This window comes from Microcebus murinus, chromosome 7, assembly GCF_040939455.1.
Source record: "Microcebus murinus isolate Inina chromosome 7, M.murinus_Inina_mat1.0, whole genome shotgun sequence".
Classification (NCBI taxonomy): domain Eukaryota; kingdom Metazoa; phylum Chordata; class Mammalia; order Primates; family Cheirogaleidae; genus Microcebus; species Microcebus murinus.
Window position 1 is genome coordinate 88,766,642 of NC_134110.1, and position 16,635 is coordinate 88,783,276.

The window sequence follows — 16,635 nt, forward strand, 5'->3', positions numbered from 1 at the left end:
CCACGCCCGTGGAAATGCCATTTCCATCTCTCTTTGTAACCGAATTCACACCATAAGTCTGTTTAGTGGAGGCTCCTCATTGTGGACAACACATTATTTGGAAAAATCTAAGGAACATGAGTGTTTGTAGATCCCCGGTTTCTCAAATCTCATCATATTTTAACTATTGAAAGAGTTGATACTTCATACTCCTTTTTATTTTAAAGAGGTGCTCATTAAAGTAAACTTGGGGGAAATTATAAGATTACGATAATTACATGAAGCTAGTGACAAATTTCCACCAACATCTCTTTTATAAATTGGGGTTCAACTAAAGTACGGTCCATTTGACTACAAATTGCCCCTTGTTGAAAAAAATTCTTTGTGATTTTTATTTCTAGAGTTTGTCCCAACTGATTCCAGACATTGGGCCTTGCCTTTATATTAGAGGTCAAACTGCCAAGCTAAGGGTCAGAAAAAGCATGTGATGTGGTCTTCTCTTTGCCAATCCTATTTCTAGATGCCAGGAGTACTAAAGGATCAAGATCCAAATTTCCCGTTCCCTCCTCAACTAAGTCTCACTGGAGAGACAAAGGTTAGTTTCCTAAATTGGCTTACATGCATGATATTGTATTTTAGCCATTTTTAACTCATATCCATTACACTGTTTTTAGTTCACTTTTAAAGACTTCAATTCTTCCCTAAAGCAGATTTTTTACAGAGGATTTTTTTAATCCTCTCCTTTTAGATGATTCATAAAATTTCTATAATAAATTAAATAAAGGAGTCTCACCATGTAAGGAACTTTTATATATTTGATCATTTACAATGATCACAGACAAAAATATTACTTTTATTCTAAAATCAATTTTACATTTTAAAACCTACAGAAGTCTACTGCTTCATTTAATGTTGATTCAAATTGTACTGAACAAGGAAACCAATCTCCCATGGGTTGAAATGCATTAAATTGAACATGTGGGGAGACGCAATACCCCTTTTGGGCCACAAGGGTGATGCAGTAACTGACAAGGAAACTGACATGGGAAACCAGAACAATGGGAGGATTATGGTTCTGACTTCTGTTTTCTTTTTCTTCCTTCCTTTCTTTTTTTTTTTTTTTTTTTTTTGTGACAGAGACTCGCTTTGTTGCCCCGGCTACAGTGAGTGCCCTGGCATCAGCCTAGCTCACAGCAACCTCAAACTCCTGGGCTCAAGCAATCCTCTTGCTTCAGCCTCCAGAGTAGCTGGGACCACCCGCAAGCCGTCATACCCGGCTAATTTTTTTTTTTGTTTCTATTTTTAAGTAGAGATGGGGTCTTGCTCTTGCTCAGGCTGGTCTCCAATTCCTGACCTCAAGCTATCCTCCCAGATTGCTAGGATGTCAGGTGTGAGTCCCCGTGCCCAGCCTCTGAGCTCTGTTTTCCTATCGTGGATTTATTTGCTAACTCTCAGCATGCTCACTGTCAGGAACTCTGATGTTTTGCTTGGTAGCTAATCACTAGATTGCTACCTCTTGGGGTCAATCTCAAATATTTTTATTACTAGCAGGGGAGTGTTACTCAGAATCTAGTTATAGCCTGACACATTAAACAAAATACATAAGAAAAGAGTAATGAAGATTTCTGATTTTGTAGCCACGACAATTTGTCATAAATTGACATTATGTAGATGTTGAAGTGAAAAAAATGAAAAATAATTAAGAATAGAAAATGCAACCTTTAATAAGGAATACTTTTTATTGCCCCGCATTTTAATATTTATTTATTTATTTTTTGAGACAGGGTCTCACTCTGTCACCCAGGCTGAAATGCAGTGGCATAATCATAGCTCACTGCAGCCTCGAACTCCTAGGTGTGCACCTCCATGGCCAGCTAACTTTTTAAAAAAATTTTTGTAAATAATGTTACATAGTTACAACTAAAAACTATTCCCCCAAAGTCCACTGCCATCACTTAATTTTGGGATACATGTTTAGATTGTGAAGGTAACTGGAGCATTGATTTTTAACTATTTTATACATTAATAATATAATTGAATCATTGGGATAAATACGATATTTTTGTGTATGTGTGCTGGTATAGGTTTATAGTAAGAAGAATAATTTCCTGTTAGAAATTTACGATATTTGGTCAACACTGAAGGCATGTGTAGTAGGGTTTTCTGAGTCCAAGAGACCAACAGCCAAAAAACACTGTAAACAACTATGCAGATGGTAGCACTAGACACAATCCCTTAACAACCTACATAAACTGGCTAATCCCTGAAATTCATTTTGATTCACTTGCATTAATATGGAGGCTAACTTGATTCTGTGCTAAATAAATATAAAGGGAAATAAATATTTGTCAACAATTTTGAAATTAGGGAGTTTTGCCCCGATGCAGAATTCTAACCAATGATCACAGTCTGCTTTTGTTTTTTAGTTCTGGGCTTCCATGTGCATTGCATTGTTTTCACCATCCTTTATCACTATAATGCTGCCTCTAGTCAAAACAAGAGAAAATTCCTTTAGGGCAAAGGCATCCCCTCAGAGTGTATGTGTAAGGGCAGCCTGAGAAACCTATTATTTTGATAAAACTCCGTTCACAGGGATGTGTCTTTATAAAGCCATAGATTTATATTTAGAGTCTTACAGATTTAAAGTTTAGAACATGAAATCATTTCCACCATTCTATGAGAGTCTTTTTATTTTTTTCCTCCTTTAATTAAAAGCCAGGTCATTATCTTTGTTCAAGTGACTATTGCAAACAAGTTATTAGGAATGTAATCAGCTGTGGTTCTCTGTGATACTTTACTAAGCTGAAGATACCTGAGCAGCATTCAGGAGTTGGAGAGGAATACTGACTATTTCAACCCCAACAGAAGGAAGTGGGTGCCATAATCTGTAACTTGATTCCTCACTGTATTTCACCTCCGGAGTGAGGATACTTTGTAAACCTCCAAGTTATCAAATTAAACTCATCCATTAATGTATGTGTGCGGTTCAGGGTGTTAATGTATCTAGTGACATATGTTTGTTTCATGCTTATTGATTTCATATTTCATACGATCTCTCAAACTTCTCCTCTTTAGCTGCACTGCTAATATCTCTTGCCTAGATTGGTGCAACCTCACTTTGACCTTCCGGTTGGTCTCTTGCTATGGGTCTTCCTCCATAGTGAAGCCGATCTTTTAAAATGCAGATGAAAATGCAAGCATTTGAATGGCCTCCCATTTCTTAACAGGAAATACAAGGTCTTCACAATATGGAGCCTGGTTTTCCTCACTTGTACCCCATGCATCAATAGAAGTTTACAGTTTTCTGCAATCACCAACTGTCCTAGTTCTCACACACTGCTCCCCTGTTTATATTATCTCATACACCCTGGTTTGAGTCACACGCCATACCTCTTAACCTAGCATACTATACTTACCTGAAAGGATTAAGTACATGGGCACTGGAGGTAACTTCCTCAATTGGAACCTGGCTTTTCTAATAACTATGTGACATTGGGCAAGTTACTTAAGCTTCTTAAACTGTTTCCTTCTCTGTAAATGGAGTTTAATAACTGGATACAACCCAGATTGTTCTCAGGATTACATGAAATAATTCATATCTAGTACTTAGTATAGCCTTAGCATGTAGTGTATTCTCAACAAATGTTAGCAATTTTTATTGATATTACTAGCACCCCCATCACCAATAGGCTGGACTGGTTATCTCTATCAATTATAGCCTTTCTAGACCTAGAAACAATTGCCAGGACTCAGTAAGCATTCAATACATACATATTGAAAAAATTACGTACATTCCTAATGTCTGCCAATGGTAATATATGTATACTCCTAAAAGACAAGATTTATTTCTTTATATCCTGCATTTTCCACCTATTTGCTCAAGAAGTGTTCACTCATTAAATATGTTTAGTGAAGTGATAAATGCATTGTAGGACAATAAATACTAGTGAAAAGCAATCACAGATTCCCTTATGGCTTATAAACAGGATATGATTCTCCTTTCCTAACCAATGTCTTGTATTTCCCTTTCTCTGGATTTAACCATTGCTCCTACCATGTCTGCTGGTTAACAACTCTGGTAGTACTTAGAAAATATATATTGTAATATATTGATTAATTAGTCTTACATTAATTCTATTAATTATTGTACCATCAAAACTATCCAGTTATTATTTACTAATATTTTCCAGACTATTAATATTCTTCCAGTCAGAAGAATACTTTTGAAACTCCAATAGAATTGTCAAAATGACAAGTGATTTATTCTTTCTCTCTAACATACATAGCTTGGAAAATATGCATCCACTTCTTTGAGTCACTTTGCTTAAAAACCCAATCCTTTGACTATCTTTCTCCTATTTTCATTATTAAAGAGAGCTAGTGCTACACAGCATGGCTGTCTGGCTTCCCAAGGGGGCTTCTTTATCAAGACATCAGACTGTAAGTGCAATGAGGGCAGGTATCTCCCTAGTTTGGGAAGCACAGTGCTTGGCACATAGAGTGCTTCATAGTTCCCCCCCCCTTCAACAAATGAATGAATAAACAAATGCAAGCACCTGATTCATTTTAAGTCCTAAATATTTATCTTTATTCTAACATACATTTGGTTTTTGACACTAGGAAAGAAAACTAACTTCCTATCCTTGGATTCAAGGGTAGCTGTTCTGCTCCTGAATGACTTTCTACAAGCTATCAAAGAAGGATTCTAAAAATAAACTCTAACAGGGCCCGATGTTTTGTGTACTGTGTTTCTTGCGGATCAGAAGAGTTAACTCTTGTATTTGTCGTACTCCTCCCTTTCATCCTATGAAAGTGACCCATTACTGTGATTTTTAATAGTAGCTTACAAGGTTTCCCCTATTTTAGTAGGTATGATCTAGTCATTTTAAACAGATGTGTTTCATATTTCTAATTGCAATGAGAAGATGTACCCACTATCAGAAACGCAAATTTAGACTGAACAATCTGGACGTTCAATAATGCTAGGTCCTGTCCTGGATGCTTTCACATACAGTGTCATTTAATTATCTCACCATCTTCATGAGAAAGAAATTATTATTCCCATTTCACTGATAAGCCTGAGAGACCAGGTGATCTAATCACTTCTTCTGTTGCACAGCACGTAAGTAACAGAATTGAAAATCTATTTTCTGATTCAAAATCCAGGGCTCTTTCCACACTACCAAATTTGAATCACATAGGTTAATACCTTTAGAGAATGCTAGCTCCCTGTATCCATAATTCAACAATCACAATCTTGGTCCCAGCATTTATATTTTGAATGCATTTATTCGGCAAAGAAGAATTCAGGTGGCCCAAATTACTTCACTATAAATATAGACTCCACCATACTAAAATGAATTCATGATTAAAAAGAAACTGGATTTGAAGCACACTAAGTAAGTATATTGATTGTAAAGCCATCAAGTAGTAAAAATAAACTGAAGGAGAATGTGTTCCTTCTTGCCTAAAGAGTTGCATTTTTCTACATAAAATGCACTGTTCTGTGTTAACTGTGTTCATTCCTACAATGATCACATTTATTCTGCCTTCTAATTACTTTTAACTACTAAGCACAGAGCACCACTGTGAAAAGTCTACTGACACCTAGAACGAAGCACCTGATTGAAGAAACTAATTAACGTTGCACAGTTATATTTTCCCCGCTCCCTTTCATTACCTTACACGGAGGAATAATTGCACACCTGAGGGCTGGCGCAGTGTGTTAAATACTGATCAATCCCCACGTGGCTGCTTGGGTCTACACAGGCAGAGTCTGCACAAAATTAACACGGAAAGGCCACTGCTGACCTACTGAGCTTTCTCACTTTATTCACCCTTGGCAATTCTTTGGTGACAAGTGAAAAGCTTGAGAAAACTGCCACAAGTCAGCAAGGATTTGAAAAACCCAACATTTGTGTTCTTGTCCCCCTTAACAGGGAAGTGCCTCTTTTTAACAAAACACACGAATACTTTTATGTGGAAAAAAAGGGAAAACAGACTAGCTGTTTCAACAACGAATTCTCTTATCCTACACACACACACACACACACACACACACACACACATATAAAATAAATTATTAAATATTGACACTCTCCCTTTAGGAAAATTTGAATGACAGTATAACAATAACTGCAGCCCCCAAAGCCAGTAATCACGTAGGCGAGTTCTCAGCATAATTTATAGAAATAACCTCTGGATATCTATTGATGCTTTCAACATTAATTATTTGATTATTGTTAAAGAGTCCTGATGAAATCTTCCCGTGACTATGCTGGGTTCTTATGTTTCATAGTCTGAGAGCTGAAAGACAAGGGTTATCCGTGTGTGAAAAAAGGCAGAGGGAAGGCAGGCAGAGAGGAGCCCTGCGGAAAGCCATGAACAGACTGCAGAAGAGACGGGCAACAGCTGGGGCGAGATCCGATCCTGGCGGCAGCAGCAGAGCTAAATTGAATATTCCCCTCACTCCATCCATCTTAAGGCAAAAAAGCAATCGAATTGAAGGGGCACATTTTCAGCACTGCACAGGGAATTAGCCATGAAATTCTCATTAAAGATAATGGGACTTTCTATTACCACTCTCAATACATTCTCTGAAAACTCTCAGCATTTATCTTTAAACCTAGGCTTAAAAATCAACCTCCAGGCGAAAACATTCCACATCCCCCATTACTTTCTGTTCAAGCACACTGAGGTGTGTTTGTCTTGGACACACTTTCACCGTGGAGGTAAGCACAGAGGCGATCACAGACCTTTTGGGGCTGGGTCATTGAGCACCTAGGTACTCACGGGGGTATCTGCGATGGCGAGAATGCGTATGAGTATGAAACAGCCGTGTGCAAGTCAGGACCTTAAATATCACGGCCACCAGGTTTGCTTCTCCACATTGTAGATTCTTCAGCCTGGATTCTCTCACCAATTTATCTCATTTCTATTTTGCTTTTTGGGATTTCACTGAATAGGTTGGGTACCTATCCCAGCTACCTGGGAAGTCCCCAACGCTGAAATTACTTAACTCTACTTCTCTATGGTTATTCTCATTTGCCATGTGACTTCTGTCCTTGCTCCCCACGGGTTCTCCGATGACATAAATCTTAAGGAGGTGTCTAGTACGTGGCTTTTCCCCTTTCATCCCACTCCCACCCCAGAACTTTGCGTGCTTTCAGACTTTTCAAGTTGATCCTTCTGTGTTTTATACTGAGCCCCCTCCTTAGTAGGGTGCACAGAGGATGGGGACGTGGAGCAGCAGGGGATATTAATACTCAGTATGTGCCCCCTGGGGATCCTCCTTCTTTTCTCAACTCCTACGGTTGGCAGCTGATTATTCTTTTCCCGCTCTTCCATGCCGTCTCCTGGAATACCTCTTCCCTCCTCCTAACACGGAAGTATATTCCCTGAAAATTCTTAGTCATGTTTTAATCCCAGCTCTAACACCTCTCCGTAACGCCTTCTCTGGCGTGCTAGCCTTTCTCTCTGCACCATTTAATCACCCCCACATGTTTTTCCATAGCCCCCTCCCTGCTCTTTCGTTCCTGCTGACTGAATCCATCAAAGGACATCTAAAATTCAACCTGTAGCAATGTAACAGGTTGATTCAACACCTGCCCCCACCAATCCCCTCAAAGAAAAATGCATATTTTCTTCCTGCAACAGCCCCCACCTGGCACCTTGCTGTGCTTGGTCAGTCAGAATCATCAATGCCCCACTGTGATCACTGATAGGGGTGTCAACTCCTATCAACTGGATTAAGAGATACCCAGATAGCTGCTAAAGCACTAATTATTCTCAATACTTCTGTAAGCGCTGAGCCTGCCCTTCTGCTGAAAGGGAGACCCAGGTGGCCTGGCATCTGATTAGGATGACTGGGCTGGCCGGGGTGTGTCTGTGAGGGTGTTTCCGAAGGAGATCTGAGCTGGTGGACTGAGTGGGGAAGAAGTGCCCTCAGCGTGGGTGGGCGCCGTCCAGTTGGCTGGGGGCCTGGGTGGAACAAAATGTTGAAGGAAGTGCAAATTTCATGCTGTCTCTTCCCAAGCCAGGACACCCTTCTTCTCCTGCCCTTGGACATCAGAACTCCAGCTTCTCTGGCCTTTGGACTCCTAGACTCATACCAGTGCCCCTCCAGGTTCTTAGGCCTTTGCCTTGAAGGAGTGCAGGGAATTTTACTCCAAAGTACGACTCCTTGGTGTAAAGAATATTTTGAATTAAAGGCCCTAAGAGATCAACAGGCATTGGAAGGGGCTTTCCCTCTATCTCCATAAAGACCAGGGGGACTTATCTAGAAAAACAATTGTCTTTCCTGCCCCTTCCTGTTATTGTATTATTTATTGCAGGAAAGAACAAGAATGCAACTAGAACAGGCCCAACTCATTTTCAAAATAATGCCATTTTTTACGTTACTTTAATTTCCAAAGACAATTTATGCCAATCTGTGTTTTCCCATCCATTCATTCTTTTAAGTGTCTAGTCAATCTCCCTAATAATCTTTTAGTGTCCCACAACAGAATTACCCATATTCCCCATCCCCCCTTTGAAATGAAGGTATATAAGTCTTTCAGTCTCACTGGGATATTGGGCAATCACCCTGTGATTCTCCTTGTGTGCATGGAAACAATAAAATTTGCATGGCTTTTCTCTTATTAATCTACTTTATTGTGAGTTGATTTTCCAGTGAACCTTCCGAAGGCAGAGTTTTCCCTTTCCCCTTGTACTGGGAGTCTCATTCCATTGGTTTCCTTGGTTCTTGGGCCTTCTGACTTGTACTGAGCCAAGGTACCCACTTACCTGGTTCTCCAGCTGGGCTCCTGTGGACTTTCTCAGCCTCCACAATCAAGTGAGGCAATTGCCCTAATAAATCCCTTCTTCTCTCCCTCTCTCCCTTTATATATATATAGTATATATACATTTTATATATGTATCTCCTATATATATCCTATCTGTGTGTGTGTATATATATGTATATATGTATGTATCTGTTGACCACCATTTAGTACCTTTCCCTGCTCACCTTGGTGCCAGTGCCTTACTTTGAAGTCTCATCATCTCTTGTACTGTTGTAAAATCCTGCTGTTTCCCTGCCTCCATCCTCATTCCATTATAAACCATGGCAGTGATCTCTATTTTCAAAATATTTTTTAAAAATCTAACCATGTTATTCTTCTGCTGAAAACCCTTCATTGGCTTCCTATGGCCTCCTGGAGAATCTCCCAAATCTTCCACCCAGTGGGCGTGGTCTTCCATGCTCCACCCCCTGCTTAATGTCGCTAGGCTCAGATCACCAGCCTCATCTCTTAGTGCCACTTCACTCACATAGCACGCCATCTCCTGTGACCTCCAGCTTCGAGGCTACTTCACGCCTTCCTTCTGTCTTTTCATACTACTCCTTTGCTCTGAACCATCCTTCTCCATTCCCATGGCCTGGTGAAGGCTATTCATGCTTTAAAATCTATATGGGGTGTTACCTTACTCCCTTCCTGGGAGTTTAAATCTCACTCCTCTGTATTCCTTCCTTGTGAGTATGTTGGATGACCTATTACCAATTCAAGATTAACATCACGAAGGCAGAAATTGCTGCCTCCCTCCTTCAACTTTCTCCGTACTCACTGCTCTCCTGCTCCAGGTTCACATATAAAAACTTGCAATTCTTAACGTGCAGAAAGAGAAACATTTATATTGGTGAGATACCTATATTTCTTCCCTTCATTCGGAAGATGGAAAATTTGGTTTACATCAATTATTAATTAGAGTAGTGATAAAATCCCTAAACTTGAAGTCCTCAAAAATATATCCTAGGTTGACTGGAATTTTATTTTATTTTCAATAGAACTTTGAAGATTTAGGAAATACAATTTAATTTCAGTTTATTTAAAATAAATATTGAAGAACCATGCCATGTTTAATAGTTCTTAAAGTAGGTTCTGTATTTATCACTTTAAATAGCTAAACACAAGTAAAATTTAGTGACATAAATTCTTAAATTTTATTAATATGCTTAAAAAGTACAGTTGGGTTTGGAAAATAAAGAGGAACTATAACTAATAATTATATAGTAATATGTTTAACATATCATATTACCTAGTTTTCCTATTTTAATGAAGAAAATAGTGGAGAAAGGTAAAAGGATGAAACTTCTATCGTATATGAAATATTTGATTTCTTCCTATAATTTTATATAAAAATATATTTATATTATCTATCCTAGGAGTCCTCAAACTTTTTAAACAGGGGACCAGTTCACTGTCCTTCAGACTGTTGGAGAGCTGGACTATAGTTTAAAAAAAACTATGAACAAATTCCTATGCACACTGCACATATCTTATTTTGAAGTAAAAAAACAAAGGGCAAAAACACCCGCATGTGGCCTATGGGCCATAGTTTGAGGATATCTGATTTATCTGGTTGTCTAAATTAGAATAAATTTTACTGTCTATTTGCCTTTTTTACAATTTAGTAAAATATAAAATTCTGAATGTACTTCTAATGAAGGGGAATATATGAAAGTACTTAAGATTTACCCTTATGAAAAGGCAGTGTTACCAATCCATCATGCGTAGGATATAATTAGTCTTTCTCTCAGTGCCCCATTATTGCTGTATGTTATTTTTTCCCTTCAAAAGATTAAAGCATAATTTTGAAACTTCTCCTTATTGGGAATGTACAATCCCCCTGGATCATGAGCTAGCAGAAATTTTTCTTTTGTTTTATTTAGCCATTTTCCCTGTGATTTAAAAATCAAGTTATCTTCTCTAATTGGACCGGGTCTCTCAAAACTTTTTTGCACAAAAAAATAAATGGATAACATTTGAAACCCTGGATTGCTGATTGAGGTATTTTATTTTTTTCTGTCCCATACATAGAATCTAACCTATATATAGAAATCCCCAGAGCAAACCTATTCCTTTTACTTAATATGCCTCCATTGCACAGTAGAGAAAAGATGCAGCTTCATTGTCTGCCCCATGGGGACTCTTTGATTACCTAAGTCAGGTTACCTTGAGTGCTCTACTTTTATGAGATCCTGCATTACCTAATCTGGGCCTATTTGTCAGTTTGTCCTTTGATGTCATGGTAATGACAGAATAAAATATTCCTAAGAAAGAGTCCTTTAAAAGTTCAAACAAAGGTGGTTTTTAAAATTGTTAATTGATAGTTACCTGAATAAGATTTTTTTAATTGCTTGTATGAACTGAGAGTCATCACACTGTTCATCTTTATTTGAAGTAAAAATGTTCCATTAATCATATTGGTAATACAAATTTCTTTTTAGTTGCTTTTATATTTCAATTCATAAATTTCACTTCTTTAACAATTGCCTATTATCATACTTTGGGTCCTGCACTGTGGTTACATGGTGGGTTACGGCACTTCTGTTGGTTGGGAGAAGGGAGGCGGGAAGGCCCTGGACATTCAACCACCTTTGCAATATTGCTAAATGTGAAAATATAACAATTTCCAAATAACCAATGAATAACTGCATTTTGGAAATAAAGTCCTTTTAATTTAGAAACTATATATATATATGTATGAATAGTTTACATATAATATATATACAGTTTTGGGATCTAAAAGGCTATATATATGAAAAAGTTTTAGAAACTAAAAAGCTCGCTCTCTCTCTCTCTCTCTCTCTCTCTATATATATATATATATATATATATATAAACTTTATAAATGTTAACGCTAATTTCTACAATATATTAAAGTGGACTAACACTGGATCACACAGACAGTGGCTAGCTTGGTGTTCACCATTATCATGTGTTTTAAGGAGAATGTGACAGGCCTTGACACCGACTGTTTCCCTCTCACACGTGAGTGGGGGTCAACACACAGGATAGATATGATGCCAGCTGGAACCGGGTGCTGGTGACCCCCTGATGCACTGAGGTCCTCCTGACTGGTGCCGTTAACAAATCTCAATGGATGATCAAACACAAGGCATTTCGTTAAAAATCCAGGGCCTTGTTTCCCAGAAGAGATTCACTCTCACAACAAAGCACGAAGATAAAAGGTAATTCACATGTACAGTTATCCGCTGTTTTGTTTCAAAGACATCACGTGCTAGTCAGAGCCTGGGGTGTGCACTCAAACCACCCACCTTCCCACACCGCCATACCAGGATTCTGACCAGAATTCTGATGCCACCAACAACCCATTATTAAAAAATACAGAGTGAAGATGCAATAGAGGTAAAGGCCTAAAAAAGACCAAAATGTTTTACTAGTCTCTTTAAAATCCCCCCACTCTTTTGGGAATTCAAACCTGCATCCCTGCCTGAGGCCAGTAATCAGAGGGCAGAGGAATGTCCTTTGTTTCTAGTATCTTCCGGAGATGGCTCTACAGAACAGAGGTCAGGAGATCATCTTCCCAGGAGATGCTACAGTTGAACAGCAGTAGCCATAAGCTGAAAAGCCCCTTTTAAAAGCTCTGTATTTCTGCTAAAAGGGGAGGATCATGGTCCTTTAAGATGAGAGTCTGCCATCCTTCTTTTGCCAGCAAATTAATAAACTTCTCTTTCCTTTTCCTCAAACTGTTTGTCCTCATTCTTTATTTGGCCATAGGGAATCTCTGGAATATGTCCTTAGACCCCTGTGTGATTCCAGATTTCTTGCCCTCACTAGAAATTACTTTGACATATCCTTTATTCTTCCAGGTACCTTCTGAAAATTTCTACCCACTTGTTCCCACTGACTAAGGAGGCAGAAACTAATGCAATGGGAAGGAAATGTCATCTTTGCCTTGGGACTCAGTAAAATTCAGGCTTTGGGCTGGGTGTGGTGGCTCAACGCCTGTAATCCTAGCACTCTGGGAGGCTGAGGTGAGAGGATTGCTTGAGCTCAGGAGTTCAAGACCAGCCTGAGCAAGAGCAAGACCCTATCTCTACTAAAACTAGAAAAATTAGCCAGGTGTTGTGGTGCATGCCTACAGTCCCAGCTACTTGGGAGACTGAGGCAGGAGGATTGCTTGAGCCCAGGAGTTTGTGGTTGCAGTGAGCTACCATGATCCCACTGCACTCTACCTGGGGTGACAGAGTGAGACTCTGTCTCAAAAAAAAAAAAAAAAGATTCATGCTTTAGGTTTCATGACATTTGCAGTGTACTGATTTATATTGGTTAAGGAAAAACAGTTGGCTATTAAGCAGTGTAGGAATAAGGAACCAAAACAAATTAAAACATGGCATTGAATGGAATGATGCTGCAGTGAGAAATAACAGGGAAATTTAGAAATCCCTGTAGCAAGCTTTTTGATTGCCTGCAACAAATAACTGGCATAGGTACAAAAGACAACTTGAAAAGCCACAGTGCTGATTCAATACCTTAAAAAGGTTCAATTTGGCAAAAAATAACTTTGCCTATAAAGCAGGTATCCATACAATATAAATAGCATGACTCTTTGTAGGAAAGGAAATTCAAAAGATATCAAACACTTTTATTTTTTCATCAAAAAAGTATATAAATTGATGCACAACTGAAATATAACGGTACATTTAGTAAAGAAGCACGATATATAAATGGACTCGAATATGTTCTGCAGACAAGGTAAAGGTGAGAGTGGCACACAACCATCTACCCTACTGGTTGTACTGTACAGGAGGACAATCCTTTGGGGAACCTAAACAACAATATATCAAAGGTTTAAACTCTTTGACACAGTAATTCAACCTGAATGATATTTTTGTTTGGTTTGTTTTCTTTTAGGCTAATGGAAAATAAGACTGAAATGTCAACAGCAACATATAGAAAGGTGCCCTCTGCAGGTATTATGTGCAATGGGAGAAAAAAAGAGAAATCACTAAGTGAATAAATAGTTCAGTAAATTATGGCCTACCTCGTGGATGAAATATTAAGTAGCAAAATAATAATAATAATAATGTCTACATACACATTTTGAAAAAATTTGCTGTGAGCATAAGGCAGATTATTAAACTATATGCTACTGTCTGAATGTATCCTTCAAAATTCATGTGTTGAAACTTAACTGCTAATGTGATAGTATTAAGAGGTGGGGCCTGTAGGAGGTGATAAAGCCATGAGAGTGGAGCCTTCCTGAATGGATTATCGCCTGTATAAAAGAGATTCAAGGGAGCTGCCTCTCTCCCCTTTGCTCTTCTGCCATGTGAGGACACAGTGTTCAAGGTGCCACCTTGGAAGTAGAGAACAGAACCCTCACCAGACACCAAATCTGCTGGTGCCATGAGTTTGAACTTCCCAGCCTCCAGGACTGTGAGGAAATACATTTCTGTTCTTTATAAATTATCTAGTCTCAGGCATTTTCCTTGAGTAGCACAAATGAATTAAGATACTATATATGCTAATAAAGCTACCTTCAATTGTGTGTTGTTTGATGGAAGTTATCAGAGATAATATAAAATGAAAATGAAAAAAGGTATGTCAGGATAGAAAATTTTTCCATTTATTACACTACCTTTGAATCATGGTTATATTAATTAAAAGTCAAAATCCTGATCTTAAAAAGAGACCATCATATTTCTCTTCCACTATTCAACAGCAAGGAAGACATTAAACATAAGTGAATGGTTTAAGAGAGTACGGACGGAAAGTTCATCAGTAGACTTATAATTCACACAGAAGATTACCCTAGGGAAGAGAATAAAAACAAAACCAGGCTAAATGCTATGAGAATATTTTAATAATTCATTCTGAATTCTACTCCTACTAATCTCATATTCACTGTTGTATATAGTTCTGCCATCTGATTCAGGTTGGCATCGAAACACCTAGACATTAATGTTAATTAAATCTGTCTTTTCATTCCAAAAAACCCACATTCTTGCCTTTAATATCAAATATATGCAATATAATTTAATAGTTTTAAAAAATATCTTAGATCCTCTTCTTGCCCATCAACATTAGAAAAGGCAGAAAATTGACTATGTAATGTGGATACCTTATTGTTGACTATTTTTATCTTGATTTTTAAAAGTAAATGATAAAAATAGCTCGTATAATATTTATTCTCATTCACACTGTGAATTTCTTCCCTCTGTCAGAACCTGAGGGTAAACCTCTGTGTTTAATGTTTCACGAAGGTGTGGATCTGCTTGGGTTTCTTTCTAGCTGTCTGAATTAGAATTACTGAAGGATTATTTTAGGAACAGCCTTCTGTGGGATTTTGGATTCCAATATAAATTAGCACACATTTTATCATCATGAAAAATCTAAGCATAGCCTTCACTGAAAAATTAAAGATTATGTTAAATTCCCCATTTTATTCTACATAATAGAAAAATAGAACTGTAAAATTTTCATAGTTTTAACCTTAAATTCAGCCCCTGTCATGGGACACTGGTAAATGCCTACACCTTGGTAAATGTCTCCTGAAGTGAATCAGCTAAAGCTATATTTATTTTGAATTATAGACATGGAAAAAGCCAATGTATCATGAAATTTCCATGGTCCTTGTGATTCTAACACACCAATCAATGAATATAGTAATTACAAAACAGTTTCAGGACATCGATCTGTTTCTCTTATACAACATTAGTAAAATTCTAAAATTGCTCATGGAACATCTGAGAAAATAATTTGGACAACTTAGTCATGGTCTCCAGGACTAAATGGTAGATTTAACTGCATTAACTTTCAGCAGATTAATGTGGACTTGAGTATATGCCTATAGTTTCAAAGTCTGAAGTGCCCCGGGGTTGATCTAGTGTATCTAGTCCTCTGATAACTATTTTGTCCTAGGGTAAAATAAAAACACAAATAATCAAGGCAATGAAACCGTGTTGGGGCCACAAGTGACTCCCTGCTGTTCCTTAAACACATTAGGCATGCTCCCACCTGCGGACGTTGTGCTGCTGGCCCCACGGTCCAAATGCCCTTACTCTGAGATACCTGCGTGACACACTCCTTCATTTCCCACAGGTCTCCAATGAAATCCCCCCATCAGAAAGTGGAATGCTCTCTCCTATCCTGTCACCTCGTCCTCCCCTGACTATTCTACCTGTCACATTACATATTTGTTTACTTTATCATCCAATTTCCCCAATGCAATGCACACTATATGAATGTAGGTACTTTGTATTTTAAATGTTGCACCCCCAGCAACTAGAACACTGCTGGTGCATAATTAGTGCCGAAATGTGTGCTTATTGAATGAATGAATGAATGAATGAATGAGAACGGGCTGAATTAAGTTGAGGTTATCAGAAGGGAGACATCACTTCTCTGATAGCAAACAGAAAAATATTTAAATATATGATTCATTCAGTTGTCAATGATATTTTCAATTAGGCTCTTAATAAGCTTACGACAGAGTACAAAGTATACAGCAATTAAAGGGGGAAATTCTGCAGATTTTATCAACCACAAAAATTTAATGGTCCTTTTAGAGAAATAGTCTTGCCATGTTTCATAAGTAAGATCATGCTGTGCATGGCTTGAAAACTAGAACTTGGCCACATCATGTTGAAATGGAATTTCACAGAGCAGAGAGGATGCTGCCTTGAATGGCCTTTCTTCCCTTTCTACCTCTATCACCTGATCCATCAAAACCCAATTCAAACATCACTTTCTAACCATGGAAAGTTTCCAGATCTAACCATCTCCAAGATCTGTTTAGCCCTCTGAATCTTATTCTGTTAGCTGTAACTTTCCTAGGTGGTTTACATTTGCTTGTACTTTAGGTTTCTTG

The 16,635-nt window shown here is 38.1% G+C and overlaps 1 protein-coding gene across 2 annotated transcripts in view; it reads right to left on the reverse strand.

The window, feature by feature from the left end:
- Window positions 1-16,635, reverse strand: part of PREX2 (phosphatidylinositol-3,4,5-trisphosphate dependent Rac exchange factor 2) — a 273,273-nt gene that overhangs the window by 17,648 nt on the left and 238,990 nt on the right. The gene's annotated exons all lie outside the window — the stretch shown is intronic.